The sequence below is a fragment of the Ovis aries genome, chromosome 3 (genome assembly GCF_016772045.2).
Source record: "Ovis aries strain OAR_USU_Benz2616 breed Rambouillet chromosome 3, ARS-UI_Ramb_v3.0, whole genome shotgun sequence".
Taxonomy (NCBI): domain Eukaryota; kingdom Metazoa; phylum Chordata; class Mammalia; order Artiodactyla; family Bovidae; genus Ovis; species Ovis aries.
Window position 1 is genome coordinate 42,925,326 of NC_056056.1, and position 14,276 is coordinate 42,939,601.

At 43.9% G+C, this 14,276-nt stretch overlaps 1 protein-coding gene and 1 long non-coding RNA gene across 3 annotated transcripts in view; both read left to right on the plus strand.

The window, feature by feature from the left end:
• SPRED2 (sprouty related EVH1 domain containing 2) overlaps positions 1-14,276 on the plus strand; it is a 119,908-nt gene that overhangs the window by 1,473 nt on the left and 104,159 nt on the right. The gene's annotated exons all lie outside the window — the stretch shown is intronic.
• Positions 1,297-10,625, plus strand: LOC132659584 (uncharacterized). The gene is made up of 2 exons (XR_009600149.1): positions 1,297-1,488; positions 2,786-10,625. It is a non-coding gene; the product is annotated as an uncharacterized LOC132659584 (long non-coding RNA).

The window sequence follows — 14,276 nt, forward strand, 5'->3', positions numbered from 1 at the left end:
CTTCGCTGGAGGGGCTCTCTGGCGCACCCACCTCCCCTCGCGGGACCCGTGTCTTCCTTCAGCCCCTGGCCGAGGTGCAGCTTATTGTGGCCCTGCGGCCGCCGAGGCGGCTTTGCCTTTCTTCTGCCAGCGCCCGAGGCGTTTCCGATCGCGGGTGCGACTAGAGGTTGGGCTGCAGGGCCGGGTGCCTGAGATCGTCGGCCTCGGGTTCGAGCGGTCACCGCATCGCGGCGGCCGCTGCTGCTCAGTGGCTGTGCCCGCCACAGCCACTTTTTTTTTTTTTTTTGTGAATAAGACTCTCTCCTTTATTGTCACATGATATCTCTCCCCTCCTCCCCTGCACATTCATAAATCCGGAGCCTGTCTCGGCTCCTTTCATTCAGAGCTGCCATTAGCCAAGGTAGCGGCGGCGCCGGCTGGGGCGCAGAGAGCGGGTCGGCAGCCACGGGAACTTGCCTAGAGGGAGGCCCAGCGTGTGTCTGCGCCGACTTGGGGGCTGCGGATATGCAGCGCCAGAGGTCTTTTGCCCCCGCGAGCATTGAGACCCGATGCAGAGAGGGGAAGTGACTCAGGGCTGGCCAGCGGGGAGGGCTTGTCTTGCAGCAGGTGATAGAATGCTGTGCTGTAAGCATCTACTCACTATTTTTTTTTTTTTAGTGCCCCGTTGTCCTTTGGTGTCTGCTGTCGCTGGGCTGGGCGGGAGGGGGTGTCGGGAGAGTTGGTGTTTGGGAAAGGGAATTTCCTTTCTCTGGGTCCCCAGGGAGCTTTGGCTGCAGTAACCCCTAGTCTGCCAGACACCCGTCTTAGAACACCTGTCCCATAAGTAGCCTGAGAAGATCTTAGGTGGTGTGCATGTCCCATGTCCCACCACATCTGTTGGTCTTTCTATGTTAGACCTTTGCTTGGCTTTAATAGACTGTATCTTGAAATGGTAAAATGAAAAATGTTGCCCTTCTAGGGCTGAAATATGGGTGGGGTAAGGAATATGCTGGGCCTTGCCCCCTTTTGGACATGACTATTAATAATAAACAGGTATTTTTATGGGTCCTTGTTTGTCCCTGCACACACAATAGCAGTAGTAGCAGGAAGGGAAGGTTGCCATGCTCAGAGCTTGTTGAAGATTGATTGGTTCATCACCCTAGATTGGGGTTCCTTGCCTCCATTCCTCAAGGATGCTGGCCTGGCCGCTTCCTTTCTAGGGCAGGTCAACTTTGTATTCTATCCCATCTGATATCCACAGCGAAGGGATTTCAGGTGGAATCACCAACAAGAAATAAATATTTTTCTTCCAGGCTTTCAGAGCAGTTTGGCATGGAACTGGCTGTCCCTACTGCTGTCAGAAGCCCAGTTGAGACAATGGATATTTGAGGATAGGTTTTGGTTTCAGTTAGAGAATCAGAAAGCTGTGGCGCCTTAGCCTGCTGCAAAAATGGCCTTCTCTGAATTACTTTTAATGCAATGACCTTGTCATGAGACAAGAAATGCCTGGTAAGAAAATGGGCTGCATGGGCTGTATAAACTGCCATTTGTGGACACTGTCCATTATATTGTTCATCGTTCTTATGTAATGGCCCATCTGAAAAATTCCTTTTAAATGCTGGTGCCGGAAGAACGTTTCTTTCAGACTTACAGGGCAATACTGTGATTGGTTTTCTGTTTTGTTTTATTATTTACTACCACTGTCTCAAGCTCAGAGCTAAAATTTTTGCTTGGTTATGGTAGCCATATTAGCTTAGGTTTTTGCTAGATTTATTTACCACTCCTCTCTATGCATTTCAATCTATTTTCTGTTTTCTCTTCTAATGGTTTTTATGTTTGAGCTTCCTTAGATACCTTTTGGAAGTAGGTAAGGTGTGTTATAAGGAAGTGACATCAAACTGAAAACTCAAGGGAGATATATTTGTGTCTTAGGTAAAATAGGTCTTCCTGATAGCCCACATATATTTAAGGTTTTTATTAAACAGTACAGGTATTTAAATATATTTAGCAATAAATCAGAACCTTGCAAGTGATAAAAGCGTGCTTAATTTTAAAAAATATGTTTTGTCTTCTAATGTTCTTTTTCCTGTCATTTTAAAATTACTCTCTAATGAATATACGCACATAAATTTAGTAAAGCTCTTTTTGCTGATGGTCCTAAACAATAGCTTCAGTATAAAAAGTACCCTGACCCTTCTGTCCCTCTCCAGACAGAAATGCATGTTAAGATTTATAACTACAGATTTTTTTTCAGTAAGTGAAAATTAAAGATAATTAAATTTAAAAATTAAAGATAATTAAGATAATTTAATAAATTATTGAAAGTGACCTTTTGTACAAAGGAAATGGAAAAATTTTTTTAAATCATGTGTGTTTCATCTGTATCTTTAAATCACTGGATCATGGCTACAGACAAAATGAAGAAACTCTTCTCAAGGAGCAGTAACTCAAGAGCCACTCAGCTTCTGTTCAGCTTTCTATTTTGTTGCTGATCTCTTCTCGGCAACACACATCTTGCTGAGGATGGATTTATAACTCCTCCCTCATTCATACTTTCCCTAATGTTGAAAGGTTTCCCATTTGGAAAAAAACTTAAAAAGCTTAAATATTTTTTGCTGAACTATTTCAAAGAAATTAGACATTGGAACTCTTATATTCAATTACTTGAGCTTGCTTTCCAAAAGATGAGCATACTCTTATGTGAAACCACAAGACAATGATTACACTTCACAGAATTAAGAATAATTCCCTGAGGTCTTTACTCTCAGTCTCAACTGACTGAAAAATGTCTGATTGGTTATTTCAGCCAAAGGCCAAAGATCCTGCTTTAAATGCATTGTAACGTATGGCTCAAGGCTTAGCCATTTGGTCACCTTCTGATCCAAGGCAAGTTACTGATGTCACCTTCTGATCCAAGGCAAGTTACTGATGTATCTCACTTTGCTTTTATCTGAGTGAATAAAATGGGAATAAAAACTGCTGATTTCGTGGAGTTGCTGTGGGAATTAAATGAGCTGCTGCTGCTGCTGCTGCTAAGTCGCTTCAGTCGGGTCTGACTCTGTGCGACTCCATAGATGGCAGCCCACCAGGCTCCCCGATCCCTGGGATTCTCCAGGCAAGAACACTGGAGTGGGTTGCCATTTCCTTCTCCATTAAATGAGCTAGCCTGTGTAAAGCTTACAGCACACACTAGGAATAACACAGGTTTCTGGTGTCGGCTCATCGCTGGACATCGAGAGAGGTTTTTTACAGTCTCACTTTCAAATAACCATGTGAGGGAGGTGTTACCACATTTAACCGATGAGGAAGCTTACATTACTTACCGAAGACAGCAAATATTTTTATAGGACTTTACTCCTTTAGTCTTTTCAACAATCTATGCTGTATATGGTTTTGTTTGCTGTGTAGTCGCTCAGTCATGTCTGACTCTTTAGCCACCCCATGGACTATAGCTCGCCTAACTTCTCTGTCCACAGGATTCTCCAGGCAAGAATACTGGAGTGAGTTGCCATTTCCTTCTCCAGGGGATCTTCTCAACCTGGGGATCGAACTCGTGTCTCCTGCATTGGCAGACAGCTTCTTTACCACTGAGCCTCCAGGGAAGCACATATGGTTTTATTACCTCCATTTATAGGGTGGGGTGAAATCAAGACACAGAGAGGTTAAATAAGCCTAGTAGGCTGTCTCAGGAAGAACTGTATTTTCAAGCACCACAAGGTGCTATCTCAGGAGGGCAGAGGGTGGCTAGCTTTAGTCATTCTGACTTCAAAGCTCAGACCATTTCTGCCAGTCATACTGTCCCTAATTCTTCTGAATTAGTGACATCCTGTCATTGCCATAACTTTCCCTTATCTTCCCTGAAAATGCTGTGAGGCACATACTGAATTAAAGTGAATTTAAGTAAACTTGAAGTTGTTACACCTTAAGATAATGGAAAGAATGTGAATTCAGAGTTGATTATTACTGGAATGTTAGCTCTATAGTTATTGAATTAAGAGTTGTGGAAATTAGACACAATGCAACAAGTATTGATCCCTTCCTTTTGCCTTAGCCTTAAAAAAGTAGGTGTGTTTCTACTCTACCAGAATAGAATGCTGGAGTCGACTAGGAATTGGAATCTTGGTCTCTTCCTTAGAAAATCTTAAAAGCGAAACAGAACAAAAAACTTGGAAGGACCTTTAACAAGCTTATAAGCCAGGACATTGTTATTGTGTAAAAAGACATTGTCATTGTATAAAGTTAAGGCCTCTACTACTACTACTACTACTGCTAAGTCACTTCAGTTGTGTCCGACTCTGTGCGACCCCATAGATGGCAGCCCACCAGGCTCCCCCGTCCCTGGGATTCTCCAGGCAGGAACACTGGAGTGGGTTGCCATTTCCTTCTCTGCAAGTCTTGGTAGCTGGTGGGCGTTCACTAACCTCCATCTGCTGAGTTTGTTTCCACAGGGATCTTAACAGATGCTGCTTCCTTTCCAGCTGTACCTGATTCCCTCTGCTTTCTGGTCCCTTTAACCAATAACATATAAAAAGTGGATCAGTATCAATATGAAAACTGTTCTTCTCAATGGTCCACCCATTCATGCTGTTTATTCCGGAATGTTCTTCTTTCCTTCTCCAACATGTGAAATTCTGCTCATTCCCTTACTACTAGCCCTGAGTCATTCGTCTTCTGAGGTCCTCCTGGACTTCCCCCTCCCTCACTCCCTAAGAAAAAATGGTGGACTCTTGATAGCACTTTCCCTCCACACTGTATGACAGTTCTCACCATTTAGAGTTGGGTTTGTTATACACAGCTACATCTGTCCCAAAATAGGAGCTTTTGGGATTCAGGGTTACCTCTCTTGCTTAGTTTTCTACTTGTTGGCCTAATACCATCGGGCACATTGTGGTTGCTTTTAATAAAGATCTATTAAGTTAAAAAAATGAATCTGATTATTTTAAAATGTTGTTTTGTCCCTGCTGACAAATGCAATAATTATAATTGTTGTATTTGGTTAACTTAGGGTGTGTGTAAGCCTCCTTCTGAGAAACTCCCATGTTTTGCCTGTAGCCCTTGACGTGTCTTGTGGTAACTGGTCGCAGAACTATCTGGTGTTAGTGATCTGTGATGAAAAAGTCAAAACCGTTTTGATTCCAATCACTGTTGTGGGAACTGGGAAATGGAAGAGTCTAAACTCAATAAGCCAGGGCCTGTGTTTTGTGCCTCTTCAGGATAGTGTCTGCCGAGATCAAGATATTAACAATTTGCAATAACTACAGGGTTCTCATGGAGTCTTAACACTTGAAGTTGGAGACAGCTGTGCCGATGAGCGCCACTGTTGGCAGAGTTCCTATGTTATGGGGTGGAACACAAATACACAATCTAACAGCAGAATCCTCAGAAACTTGAACAAGATGATAATAGAGGCAGAGCAGGAAGTTTTTGCGTTTGGCTGTTTGTTTTGGCTTGTTTTCTCTTAAGTAAATTGGGCTGCCTTTTTTTTTTTTTAAGACCCAGCCATATTGATAAGCTCGTTAACTATTGCAAATGTTTCTTTTTGATGAGTATTTTTTAAGGCATTGTCTAAGGCTTTTAGTCACTGGAGTAGAAGGAATATTTTGCACTGGTGGGCAGCATGCTCTGTGAAGCAAACTTGTGTTTTCTGTGTGCCTGCCGTGGTAGGCATGAAAGATGGTTACCACAGCTTGATGTGGTCCCTGTCAGGGGAAGGAAATCAGGCCAGGATCTTAGTAAAACGCTTGATATTAACTGGCATAGGACTTGGCTAAATTAAGGACCAACTGTTTAGTAATTACTCATTTCTCAGGTAATCTTTGTCAACAATATGTTCACTTGGGGTATGTTGCACACATGATAGCAAATCCTGCTTATGTTATTTATGCTACTTTCAAAGGGCAGCTGAATATTTATTTTAAAACAGAATTTCTATGTTGATTGCCCCAAGAGCATACAGACAATAAAGAATCAACCTGCAATGCAGGAAACCTGCGTTTGATCCCTGGGTTGGGAAGATTCCTTGGAGAAAGGAATGGCTACCCTCCACTCCAGTATTCTTGCCCAGAGAATCCCATGAACGGAAAAGTCTAGCAGGCTATAATCCACAGGGTCACAGAGTTGGACACGACTGAGCAGCTAAGCAAACACAAGAGCATACAGGTGAAAAAACGAATTTTTACTTCACCCTGGCATTTAGCAGTTGTGATTGAAGAGATAAAAAAAGATATGAGCACCTTCAAAATGTATGGGTTTGGCTCCTCCTCTTTGTAGAAATAACGATTTTTCAAATTGCGGTTCCATTCTTAGATTTATTTCCTGTGGTCCATTCATAGGTGCTTAAAACTTAATTATCAGGCTGAGTTGTTAAAATTGTCTTTCCTGGTTCATCCTTGTCTTTCATTTTCACTGTTTAGTCCTCTTACTTCTTTTTCTCATTGCTTTGGCTCTGGCCTCCAGTATTGATTTTTCAGATAAACACTGCTTATTTTGTATTTGCATCCCACCCTGAGAATGCACCCAGAAGCTTGGCCCATCTGCTCTTCCAGGTGTGGGAATAATAGCTTATTGACCTGTACACCCATCTTCAGGCAGAGTGCTAAGCCCATAGTAGGCTTTCTGCAAACATTCATTGATTGATTAAATGTTCATTAATTGAAAAAGAGTTTTACCCTATATAAAAAATTAAATGATTATTCATATTGTATGTACATCCAGAAAGACTTGAAGTTGTTTGTTTTTAAACACTACCAAGAGGGGTAGAGTGCCATTATGGTGGTGGCGGAAATGTGGGCTTTGGGGTCATTCTCTACTTCTTTCCTCTTCTGATGCTTACTGTCAGTTTGCTTACCTATGTAGTAGCATCCTTTGCTCTCTTGCTACCCCTGTCTGGTCTAGAACTCATATTATCAACAGCGTTCAAATTCTTTCTAAAACAAAGAGTCAGTAGGCTTGTGGGGGGAATGGATGAGGCTGAGAGTTCTCTTAGGAGTAAGCTGGCTTATGGCTTGTTTTGTCTATTTGTGTGCCATATTGGTGTTTGTGTTTATATTTCCATCCAGGGAATAAAGTGGAGGCTTGGCCAGAGATTTAATCATCTACATCCCAATAAGTTTACTCATTTTTGTAGAACTTTTAAAGCTGAATAAGTGTAAATACAGTCTTAAACAGAGTAATTAAATGTCTCTCCTTTGTTTAATAGGTTAAATCAAAATCTGGGATTTTTCTCAGGCTCAAAATTCTGAAACAGGTTTGCTGTGCCTGGACGGTGTGCCCTGGCCTAATGCTTCTTCTGTCCCTGAAGGCTAATACTTGTCTTCGCGTTAGACTGTGGGTCAACAAGTTTCAGGCTTCCCAGGTGGCGCAGTGGTAAAGGGTCTGCCTGCCAATGCTGGATACACAGGAGACTCAGGTTTGATCCCTGGGTTGGGAAGATCCTCTGGAGGAGGAAAGGCAACCCGCTTCACCATTCTTACCTGGAAAATTCCATGAACAGAGGAGCCATGGGGTCGCAATAGAGTCATACATGACCGAGTACGCATGCACAGATTTCAGATTAGGAGTCTGCTCTTTGTGAACCAGTTCTGTTCTTACATGTCTTTTTATACTAAGGAAAAGTAGTGGATATCAGATGACAGGTGTCCATTGGAAATGTGGTATTCTCTGAATCTAAGGAACTTCACTTTAGAAAATACCTGGCCACCAATTAAAAAGCCATGTATAAATTATTTATTGGATAAAATAAATAGTAGTTAGGGTGAGACTGGAGGAGAGGGAGTGACTAGCAGCAGAGTGCCCTTCACTTACTTCACAGTGTTCCAGCCGCCTTCCTACCAGACAGGACCCCAGCTGTGGCTCAGAGGAAGCCTCTACCCTTGGGGAGCTTACAGTCTAGGGTGCTAGGCACTTCCTTGTGCCTAAAGGGTGTGACGCCAGAGTTATCTGGATGATGGGCTGATGACGGACTGGCCAGAGGTGTTTCCCCTCTTCATCCTTTGCAGAGTTACCCCTCAAGCTGCAGGCGTTGGGATTCCCAGGTTTAGGGTACAGGGAACTCCTTGTCCAAAGCTTTAGAGGAGCTCCACACCCTTCCCAGATCCCCTAACAAATTCTTGAGTCATTTTTAGGGTGAGTGTGTGTTGTGTGTTCATACACATACACTCATGCACTCAGATGTGGATGGATTATGTCCATGAATCAACAGTGTCCACAGCTGCAGGCGAAGAAAAGATTCAGCCAGGTTAAGTATCTTGTCTGAGGTCACAGAGCAGGATTTGTTAATTTTACCCAGGTCCTGTGACTTCACATCTCGTGTCTGTAGAACAACTATTTATGAACAACTGCCTAGAGCCTCAGTTTTTGCAAAGAATCTGTTGCGTGTACAGTTTGACTTATATTACCATTGAGCAAATGAAATTAGAACTCTGTAAAGGGCTTCCTTAGTGGCTCAAACGGTAAAGAATCCACCTGTAGTACAGGAGACCCAGGTTCGATCTATGGGTCTAGAAGATCCCCTGGAGTAGGAAATGGCGACTCACTCTAGTATTCTTGCCTGGAAAGCTCCCTGGACAGAGGAGCCTGATGGGCTACAGTCCACAGGGTTGCATAGAGTTGGTCACAGCTGAAGTGACTTAGCATGCATGCACAGAATCCCGTAAATGCCTCAGGACAGTGAGGTGACATTTCTTCCTCGCCTGTTCAGCTCTGTGGAGCAGAGAACCAGTGCCCACAGAGATGGCATTTTCTGTACTGATACAAAGAGCAGTTCTACAGAGACCGCTTTTGGAAAGACAACCAGCCACCTTGCCCTTGATGGAGTGTGTGTGAGCAAGATAGTTAACGAAACTTGCTGTTCATTAAAACCTGGTTTTAGCCTAGCTATTTTGAGAAGAGGATTAAACCTGAATGTGCAAGGGAATCTTATAAAATGAGGATTCTGGTTCAGGAAGGCCTGAGATGCTGCATTTTTAACCAACTTCCCGATGCTGCTGGTGCAGTTCCAAGGACCCCTGTTTGAGTAGCAAGAGCCTGTCTTTGTGATAACGGTGAGCTCCCAGCTGCCAGGTTTGTGTCTTCAGAGGCAACCTCACATACTTGGCATTTGAAACTTGCTGAAGAAGCTCATTCATTGGTCAAGAAGGTGGTGTTTCCACGCAGAGAGATATTATCAAGGGCCTGCCTTTACCCATTGTTGGCAGGACTTTCAGCTTTGAGGTGTAGCTTGATCTTTAGATCGTAAGGTGCTGGAAGAATTTTTTCTTTTTTTATGACTTAAAAAGTTCTTGGTGAATGCCAGACAGCCCAGGAAATCCATCACTGAAAGAGAAATAGGAAGTCCCAGCACTTTATATATAATGTCTGTCAGCTGGCATTCTGCACCTTCCAGACGAATCAGTCTCCTATGGAAAACCAGCCGCCCCGGGAGCAAGCACACTCAGCCCTAGAAGAAATCACAGGAAGTAATTAAACCAAGAAGGTCAGAGAAAGAGGAAGTGGTTGTGTTGTTTCTGATGCGAATAGCATTGTTGTCCTGGGGATCAAGATGATGATGTTTAAGTCTTCTGGAATGTGACTGCTTGAGGACTTGATTGTATTTAAATTGCAGCCCTTTTAGTTTATTCTTTTAGACAGCAATCTAGTTAGGAAATGAATTGCTGTTAGGTCTTATCAGGAATCCCCACGTGCCTAAACAGAAGTCTTAGGCAGCAAGTTGCTTATAGCTTAGCAAATTGCACTTAAATAAAATGAATGTCAAGACTATTAGAGGTTAATTTTAGGTGTCTGGAGTTCTCCCTAATTCTCCTGATTAAACACTTTAACATAATAGTTTCCTTAATTGGAATAATGATAGAATATTAGCATGCATATTAAACCATTTACCCAAATTTGAATAGGGTTAAAATGCAAATTATCCATCACTTGTCAGCGCTTACTCTTTAGAGATAATTCCTGGGGAGAAACTGAAAGTGGCTTTCTACCTGAGGCAGCATTGCCAGGAAAGCCAAGAATAGACCGGAGGACTAGTGTAAGACCCTTCTCCCCCAGAAAAGAAGTGCTGGAAATACCACCGCCTGTGATAGTAGTCAGTACAACCAGAAGGTAGATGGAATGAGAAATCTGAAGTGAGCTGACGGTGGACCCTCTCTGGTGGTATCTTCATTGGCCCATTGGTATATTTCAGAGGAAGGTGATAAGAGACTTAAGGTCCTTCCCCAGCATTTAGGGGCTTCCCTGGTGGCTCAGATGGTAAATAATCTGCCTGCTGTGCAGGAGATCTGGGTTCGATCCCCGGGTCAGGAAGATCCCCTGGAGAAGGGAGCGGCAACCCACTCCAGTATTCTTGCCTGGAGAGTCCCATGGACAGAGGAGCCTGGTGGGCTACAGCGAATGGGATCGCAAAGAGTTGGACATGACTGAGTGACTAACATGCACACCCAGCATTTAGGTATCCACTTCTGAAGTCTTGAACCAATGCCTCTACCCAGCAGTTGCCCAAGTGGCTGGGGACCCATAAGCACTTCAAGTGTTGTTTGTGAAGCAAATATGTATATAACATCACCCACATACGTGTATTACTCTTTCAATGTATGCTGTTGCATTTATAAAATAATAAAATATAACCTCAATAAAATACTACTGAATTCATGGTGGATGTTTGTCATATTTTTCTCAACTCACAGTTATTAAAAATACGGCTATAATCTCTGGGGGAAGAGCGCTGGTGCCTGAGTTTTTCTACCTTTGCATACTTACACTTAATTGGGAATCATTGCTGTGACCCTCATTCTGTATGTAAGGACATGAGTGTGGTCATTCACGGGGCTTCCCAGGTGGCTCAGTGGTTCAGTGGTAAAGAATCTGCCTGCCAAGCAGGAGACCTGGGTTCAATCCCTGGGTTGGGAAGATCCCCTGGAGAAGAAAAAGACTACCCACTCCAGTATTCTTGCCTGGAGAATTCCATGGACATTCACGTGGGATGCATATGCAGACGGTGTGTTTATACTCCGGGTGGATTGAGGCTTGGGTGGAAGGTCTGAAGGAAAGCAGAGGGCGTTAGCTGGAGGTGGGTGAGGGGGGTTGAAAATGAGTCAGGACCTTCCCCGACAGAGACTTGGTACAAAGTTGGGTCTTCTCGTAAGGAGGAGGGCCTGGGGGAGCTTGTCTTCTGTCTTCCAGCTTTCCTCTCTTTCTCCTGTTGCATTTATCGAACACCTGCATTGTACAGCACACAACTCTCTATTGTGGGAAAAAATGATACACCCAACAGGAGAAGCTTTTGAACGGATACCAAGTAGCAGAGCAGATGGGGAGCAGTTTGCCTTGTGCAGCAAGTTCTGGGAGTTGGGAAACTTCGGTCCCCTTCACTTCTTTGCCACCAATGTGCCCAAGATGTCAGGGGGGTCTCTCCGGACTTGGCTTTCTCGTCTCTAAAATAAAGGGATTGAAGAGTATAGTAATAATACTGAAGAACTCTCGTAGTTCCAGTTCTTTTTTTAAAAAATTATTTGTTTATTTTTGGCTGTGCTGGGTCTTCGTTGCTGCTTTTCTCTCTGTGGTGCGTGGGGTTCTTGTGGTGGCTTCTCTTGTGGTGGAACATAGGCTCCAGGGCGCAGGGGCTCAGTAGTAGCAGCTCCTGGGCTCTCGAGCACAGACTCAGTCATTGTGACACATTCAGTGGATTCTTTACCACTGAGCCACCAGAGAAGCCCCAGAGTTCCTGTTTTAAGAAACCTTTTATAAGTACAATATTCTTTTTAAAAATAGAGATAAATGCAAAGAAGTTAAAGTACTTCTTGCTACGCTAGCCAAGGGGGGAGTTCACTTTCATCCAGGTGAGTCTTGAGTTTTAGCGGACTCAGGTAAGGATGGTGGTGGTGATAGTGGGGGAGGGGGCAGGTGGGGCAGGTCAGGCAGGTTGGAGAGGAGGCATCTGGCGTCCAAAGGCTTCTTCCACAGAAATCCCACCCCTGGGTATATGCTGGGGGAACTCGGAGAAAGAGCTGGTCCAGGTAGGTGAGGCTAAATTTTAGGTTTATTGCATGCCAGGCTATCAAAATCCATCTTTGAGCTTTCGTTCTTTAGGTGGAAAGGTGCTGTTTAAAGGTCTGAATCAAAGAAATGATAAAGTGGTTTACTGTCGGTAAATTCCAGTTAGTTGGAGGCTATGGGCTAGGCTGGAGTCAGAGAGGCCTCTAAGAGCTGTTACCCCACTGGATCTGGGCAGGGCTTTCCTTCTGGCTGTAATGAACTGCAGCAGGCACTGCTCTAGGAATCTTTGTTCTGAAGAGGTTGTTATGTTTATTGGAAGATAGGGAAGCTGTGAAATTCAAACCAAAGTTAACCAACCTACTTTGTAGATCAAACTTTTAGGCTGGTAAGAAACCAAGTGAGGTTTTGGGTTTTTCTTTTTTTTTTAATTATTGTTTTTACTATCTCTTTTTTTTTTTTTTTTTTTTTACTATTTTTTCTTTTACTATTTACTATAGATTTTTCACTATTTTATTTTATAGTTTAAACTTTTTTTTTTTTAAGTATTGTTCCTCCTGCAGGAACACGGCACTGCTCAGTTGAAATTGCCCTTGTGAAGTGGAGTTGCCCTTTCTCAGTAAAGTAAAATGGTGGCAACTTGACCATAAAATTGTAGAGCTGGAGAGCAGCTTAGGACAATGCGAGCTCCCTTCTTGCAGTCCAGAGAGGTCGAGGGATGCACCCAGGGCCACACAGCTGGTTGGCTCCCTGGGATATGTAGGCAAGCAGCTGTCATCTGCCCTTGGCTCCGGGCCTTGTTTTGGGTGTTGTGTCATTCATTCATGACACTTGTTACCCTGAAACATTGACCTCTCTGGACACCAGAAAAAGGTGATGGAAACTTGTTCAGTTTAAATAAACGTAGCCCGTGTTGCCGAGGAACCATCAACATTGAACAGAATGCCAGCCTTGGTCAGCCCCTGAACACGTGGAGAATAAGGTGAGCTGCCAGACACTGCTCCTGTGTGGTTCACCTTCGGGTGGTAGGGGGTCCCATATGTGTGTTTCAAGAACAGGAGGGTAGGGAGTGGAGGCACAGGAGTGTTTCATTCAGCTCTCCATCCTGGGGAAGAAAAGATGAGGCCTTTGATGAGACGTTGAAATACATGTGACCAAGGTTTTTGCACCTGGGCACTAGCAAAAATGTCTGAAACTTGGCTGACGCTTGTCCTTCCTCCCCACCTCCAGGGACTTCTCTCCTCCCCATGTGTTTGCTTTGAGGTTAACTGCCAAGGCGATGTGGTCATAGACAGCAGGAAGTAATATATGATATGCAGGTCTCGGGTGGGGGTGGGGGGTTGGTGGATACCAGCATGGGAAGGGTGCCAGTTTTGGCTCACTAGGGTGAGAACTCTGAACATTTCTAAACCAACAGGTGCCTGTTACAGCAAAGAGAGGGAGGGAAGAGTTGACGAGCTAGTCATATAATGTGTATTTTTAATGGTAGCATGTTGATTTTAATTTTTGTAAGGCTGCTGCCCTACAGGTTAACTCTGATAAAATTGGGATTATCCTCTTTACCGAAGGAGATAGCTACTAAGTGTTATGACCGTGTAGAAACCTAGGCTTGAGGAAGAATAAAAATCTCCAAACCAAGACATACTCTCCCCAAGAGCCCACAATCAAGCACACATGCTGGGAAGCATGTGCCACCTTGCCATGATGAGACGATCCATTTCCCAGTCCTGCTTTGGAACTATAGTTCTCAGTCAGGGCTCCTCTTGGATAACAAGATTCATACTGCTTGTGTCAGATGGATAACGTGTACTTAAAAAAAAAATTCCTTCTCTTGGTATTCTGCACCCTCCCCCTTTAGTCTCCATCAGCTGGGCGTCCTTCTTATTCATAGAGTAAAGGATCCCTTGTGAGACCAAAGATGGCATTGTGGGGTTTCAGGTTCCACGTCCCAGTGCTTTTGGATCATCCAGACCATCAGGGTGGTTTGCTTATAAATAATTTGCCCACAGATCCCTCCTTCCACAATCCTCTTGTTCCACATGGAGCAGTGCAACAGTGACCAGGAGATAGACCACTGTGGCCCAATCTACCCATGCCTGCAGCCTGAACCAGAACTCTTCCCCAGACTGTCCTAACAAGGGCAGTTTATCAGTTTTAACAAGAGGCCGCAGGAGGAACATATCCAGCTTGGTTTGGCACGCTTTCTAGGACACAACATCTGTCTGTCTTTCCACTTTCACCTTGCTCCTCCCTAGACCAACTGAATTAGAATTTCACCCTCACATCCTGTGTCAGTATTCCAAAAAATCTAGATT